This window comes from Oncorhynchus tshawytscha, linkage group LG15, assembly GCF_018296145.1.
Source record: "Oncorhynchus tshawytscha isolate Ot180627B linkage group LG15, Otsh_v2.0, whole genome shotgun sequence".
In the NCBI taxonomy this organism is placed as follows: Eukaryota; Metazoa; Chordata; class Actinopteri; order Salmoniformes; family Salmonidae; genus Oncorhynchus; species Oncorhynchus tshawytscha.
In genome coordinates, this window is record NC_056443.1 from 25,746,375 (window position 1) to 25,752,662 (window position 6,288).

Consider the following 6,288-nt stretch of genomic DNA (forward strand, 5'->3'; position numbering starts at 1 on the left):
GAACTTGTCTGTGTAGACCAATTAGGGTTTCCAATCTCTCTAAAAGAATGTGGTGATCGATGGTGTCAAAAGCAGCGATAAGGTCTAGGAGCATGAGGACAGATGCAGAGCCTTGGTCTGATACCAATTAAAGGTCATTTACCCCCTTCATGAGTGCAGTCTCGGGACTATGATGGGGTCTAAAACCAGACTGAAGCGTTTCGTATACATTATTTGTCTTCAGGAAGGCAGTGAGTGTCTGCGCAACAGCTTTTTCAAAAATGTTTGAGAGGAATGGGAGATTCGATATAGGCCAAACATTTTCCGGGTCAAGGTTTGGCTTTTTCAAGCGAGGCTTTATTACTGCCACTTTTAGTGAGTTGATTATGTTCAACATCGGAGGGCCAAGCACAGGAAGTAGCTCTTTCAGTAGTTTAGTTGAAATAGGGTCCAGTATGCAGCTTGAAGGTTTAGAGGCCATGAATATTTCCATGAATGTGTCAAGAGATACAGGATAAAAATATGTGAGTGTTTCCATTGATCCTAGGTCCTGGCAGTTCTGTGCAGACTCAGGACAACGGAGTTTGGGAGAAATAAGCAGGTTCAGAGAGGAGTCCGTAATTTGGTTTCTAATGATCATTATCTTTTCAGCGAAGAAGTTCATGAATTAATCACTGCTGAAGTGAAAGCCAACCTCTCTTGGGGAATGCTGCTTTTTAGTTAGCTTTGCGACAGTATCAAAAACACATTTTGGATTGTTCTTATTCTCCTCAGTTAGGTTGGAAAAATAGGGTGATTGAGCAGCAGTGAGGGCTCTTCGATATTGCATGGTATTGTCTTTCCAAGCTGGTCAGAAGACTTCCCATTTGGTAGAGTGCCATTTCCGTTCTAATTTTCTGGAAGCTTTCTTCAGGGCTCAAGTATTTTCTGTATACCATGTAGCAAATTTCTGGTGACAAATGTTTTTTGTTTTTAGGGGTGCAACTGCATCTAGGGTAATACGCAAGGTTAAATTTAGATCATCAGTTACTCCGATGTCCTTTGGTAGGTGGAGGGAGTCTGGAAGGGTATCTAGGAATGTTTGGGTTGTGCGAGAATTTATGGTCACTAGTGTAACCAGGAGGAGAGGCCTCATCTAATACAGTAAATTAATCAGGCTTGAGCCATGTTTCAGTCAGGCCAATCATATCAGGATTATGATCAGTGATTAGTTCATTGACTATGACTGCCTTGGAAGTGAGGGATCTAACATTAAGTAGCCCTATTTTGAGATGTGACATATCACAATCTCTTTCAATAATTAGAGTAATGGAGGAGGTCTTTATTCCAGTTAGATTGCTAAAGCGAACACAGACACGACCTCAATGGGGATAGCTGAGCTGACTACACTGACTGAGCTTGTGGCAGACTACACTAAGGTAGCAGGCTGGCTAACTGTCTGCTACCTGGTCTGCAAGTGTTTAAAGGCCTTGATTGTTTAATATGTAAAACAAATCTCCAAACTTGTTTTTGTTTTGTTTTATAGCACTATATAATGCTCTAGGGCAAATTTCATTAGCATTTTGCCATGTTTTTCTAGATTTAGAACATAAAACAACATTTATCAAGCGAACATCTTGCATAGCAAAAACGTCAATCTTTTAAGCATAGTGTGTTGCAGAACAGTGAAATATTGACTTCCATCAGTGACAGAGTTGACGAACCACTGACGAAGTTGACAACAGATACTCAAAACAGACATATAAAAGTTCAATACAAACTTTTGTCAAATATGGAAAATTATTACATTTAAAATTCCCAATAGAAACATAACTATTCTATCAGATCTTTCAGCACTGACTGAGTTGATGTTAGACAAAAACCTGACAGAGTTTATGTTTTACAGAGTTACAAAATGTGAAATTTTCTTATTCATTCAAGTGGTAAATGCAGTAGCAATTGTATTTTCCCTCAGTTGCTTTATGACTCTAAAACCGAATTAAATGTAACAAACAGATGAAGTTGACAGTTTATGGTCATGACCATGGTGATTCCTATCAAAAGTAGAGAACTTTACAGGCCATGAGTGCTCTTGTTGCACTATATGTAATGAGGACGTGAATAAGGGGTTCTTATTTGCCATAACTCTCCTGTGGCGATGTGAAGGATCAGGTTACTGTGGGTCCGCTCTACAGCATGCTCTCTCTAGAGGGGGAGAGCAGGAAGTCTGCCGTTTTATCATAAAATAAACTGTCTCTACGCTCTGTAGTTCAAGAATGGAATGTAAACTGTGGAACACAGAGAGACCATTGGACATCAAAAGTTTGAATAATTAAACAATATTTATATTTTTGAGAATGTGGTAATGGCCCGTGGACACTTAAGCGACAGCCATGTCGAGTGGGTTTCATTTGGTGATCTCATGAAGGACAGGAAACACACAACTGTATCTCTTAAAGTGTACATTTCCCAGCTGTCAGGTCTACATCTAGATGTTGGATAAAATGAATGAGTAAATATGAAACTATTTGTGAGAAGATGTAATGTGATGTTGGCCTTCTAAACAAGATACTTGTTAAGGAATTATTTTTAATTTAAAGGCCCCCACCAGAGGGCAATGTCGTCCCTATTTCAACGTAATTCCTGTTCTACAGTGGAAATTCTTGATTGACCTGTTGGAGACCCCCATTCTTCATTTACTCATTGTGCTGCACTCAGGATCCAAACTCAGTTTTAGACGAGACTGAATATCTGACCAAAATTATCCTATTTACACTTTGTAGTCAATTTTGACTCTAGAATAAATGTTTCTGACTCATATCGATTCCACAGGCCGTTTCACAAAGATTGTTTCGTTTTTAGGGGGAGTCGTTCATTAACCCTTTGATCGGAGGAGAGCAACCTTTTAGCTACATTTCGCCTCCAAAAAGAAAACACGACCCCGAATTGCAGAAACAAAGGTTGTAACTTGTTCGCTATCATCAGCTGATTCAGAATGTAATTTCTATCATCCTGGCACATTCCGTTGAAAATCTTTAATATAAAGCTAACTTTACCTCAGTCACATTTTCAGGAATTTCACAGCCGCAATGCATTGGAAGAGGCTGTGAGTTTTGATAGTTCTCTTCAAATAAACAACAAAACAACTTGGAAGATGGCAAATAGCGACGCGTCTGCGGTGGTGTTCAAACGTAAGTCATTTTTGTTCTCATTAAAATTATCTCGACTACTTATAGATTGCATTTTGATTGCTGTTACAGTGCTATTTGGGTTGTTGATTGGATTAGTTTCGACATCGTTGATTTAAAAAAATATATATGTAAACGTTATTTCTGTACATGTTTGACATTTTACTGCATTGCTACAAACATAAGCATTTCGCTACACCCGCTATAACATCTGCTGAACTATGTAAGCGAGCAATAAATATTTTATTAGACTATTTCATCGTACATCTTTGAAAACAGATTTGACTAGCCGATTAAATTCAACTCCACGATTTACGATGGAATTGAGCGCCGACTACTGTCCGCAGACTGGAGCTACTGATTTCAGGACCCAAAGATTAGCCCGCAATTACACACAACAGTATTTTATGTGATGTCGACGCTCCAGTCCGCCGACTCTAGTCACGCTATCGTAAACAGTGACGTTGAACAGTGACGTTAGCTACAGGGTAACTAGTTATCTAGCTAGCTACTTGTTGTAAATACCAGGGCTTGTGTTCAAACTGTTTCAGGGTCTGATGACAATACTAGGCATTTAATTCAGTGGCGAATAACACCTGTTCACCGGCCGGAGAAATGCCACAACAAAAGGTTTCGAGTAAGTCATGTGGCAATATATATCTTGCCACTGCACTGGGTGATGCACTCTGTGACTAAAACGCAGTAGCCCAAATTCCTCATTTCCACAGAGCTGCTGGTCCTAACCCTTCTCTTTCCTTCTAGTTCTCCTGATTTGTCACTTTGGTTTATTTGTGTTGAGCTGATTGTAATGTTCATGTTATGCAATATTAGTTTCTACCTGAACAGTTACAGCCTGAATGGGTCTAGTTTCATTGCACATAACCTGTTATGGTGAAAGTAATGGTGTGGCACTCCAATTTAAAAGTATGTGGTACAAGAAGGACAAGAAGGTTCACAAACTTTACTTTGCTAATGTCATCTTATGTCTTTTCAGGATCTATGTGAAGGAGTGTGAGTTGGCGGGGCAGCTGCATCGGTGAAAAAGAAGTGGAATAAGGAGGTGACTGCCAAGGAGGCATGCCTTATGGCCATTTTAGAGGCCATGATTAAGAAGTAGTTATACGTATTGTATTTATAGATATTCATTTATACCTTTTCTACTGTTTTTGGTGAAGTCTTGAAGTGTATTTCTGTTTAGTCATTGAAAAGTGTTTCTTCTTTATAGTAAATATTTTTATTTGATACCGGTACATCTACTGTTGGTATGTTTTACTTTCAACATTCAAAAAGGTACTCACATCTGAGCTATCTTGTTGCAGGTGCATGGTAACAATTAGAGAACTTGAAGCTTACATGTCAGCCTCTTGGCCTTTATCAGAGCTTTTTGTTCCACTAAACTAAATACTATACCATCTTTGGCTAATATGTGTATGGTACACTCAAGTTTACTCCAAATACATTGTTCCAAATGCTAGCTACTTAGCTAACGTTAGCCCCAAACAACAACACTCCATAGTTTGTGAAAGGTCAATGGGTGTCATATGAAGCCGTAACTGATGGTGCATTCAAGACAACTGGGAAATATGGAGAAAAAAAACTAGCTCTGACTGGGAAAAATACACTACATGGCCAAAAGTATTCGCCTATTTCAGCCTCACCCGTTGCTGACAGTTGTATAAAATTAAGCACACAGCCATGCAGTCTCCATAGACAAACATTGGCAGTAGAATGGCCCATACTGAAGAGCTCAGTGACTTCCCGTCATAGGATACCACCTTTCCAATAAGTCAGTTTGTCAAAGTTTGGCCCTGCTAGAGCTGCCCCAGTCAACTGTAAGTGCGGTTATTGTGAAATAAAAACATCTAGGAGCATCAACGGCTCAGCCGTGAAGTGGTAGGCCACACAAGGTCATAGAATGGGACCGCTGAGTGCTCAATTCACTTCTGAGTTCCAAACTGCTTCTGAGCCAGTTTCATCATAGCGATTGAAGAAACTTTCAAAGTTCTTGACATTTTCCACGTTGACTGACCTTCATGTCTTAAAATAATGATGGATTCATTTATTTGAGCTGTTCTTGCCATAATATGGACTTGGTCTTTTACCAAATAGGGCTATCTTCTGTATAACAAACCTACCTTGTCACAACACAACCGATTGACTCAAAACGCATTAAGAAGGAAATAAAGAAGGCAAACCTGTTAATTGAAATGCATTCCAGGTGACTACCTCATGCAGCTGGTTGAGAGAATGAAGCTGGTTGAGAGGTGGCTACTTTGAAGAATCTAAAATCTAAAATATATTTTGATTTGTTTAACACTTTTTTGGTTGCAACATGATTCCATTTGTGTTATTTTATAGTTTTGATGTCTTCACTATTATTCTACAATGTAGAACCATTGAATGAGTACGTGTCCAAACTTTGACTGGTACTGTATAAAATGTTTAAAAAGTATCCAGACCCTAAGCTGTGAGACTCGAAAATGAGCTCAGGTGCATCCTTTTTCCATTGATCATCCTTGAGATCTTTCTACAATTTGAATTGAGTCCACCTGTGGTAAATTCAATTGATTGGATATGATTTGAAAAGGCACACATCTGTCTACATAAGGTCCCACAGTTGACAGTGCATGTCAGAGCAACAACCAAGCCATGAGGTCAAAGGATACATGACTGTGTCGAGGCACAGATCCGGGGAAGGATAACAAAACATTTCTGTAGCATTGAAGGTCCCCAAGAACACAGTGGCCTCCATCATTCTTAAATGGAAGAAGTTTGGACCCACCAAGACTCTTGCTAGAGCTGGCCGCCTTGCCAAACTGAGCCATTGGGGGAGAAAGCCATTGGGCTCTTGGTCAGGGAAGTGACCAAGAACCCAATGGTCACTCTGACAGAGCTCTAGAGTTCCTCTATGGAGATGGGATAACCTTCCAGAAGGACAACCATCTTTGCAGCACTCTACCAATCAGGCCTTTATGGTAGAGAGGCCAGCTAGAAGCCACTCCTCAGTAAAAGGCACATGACAGCCCGCTTGGAGTTTGCCAAAAGGCACTTAAAGGACTTTCAGACCCTGAGAAACAAGATTCTCTGGTCTGATGAAACCAAGATTGATCTCTTTGGTCTGAATGCCAAGCGTCATGTCTGT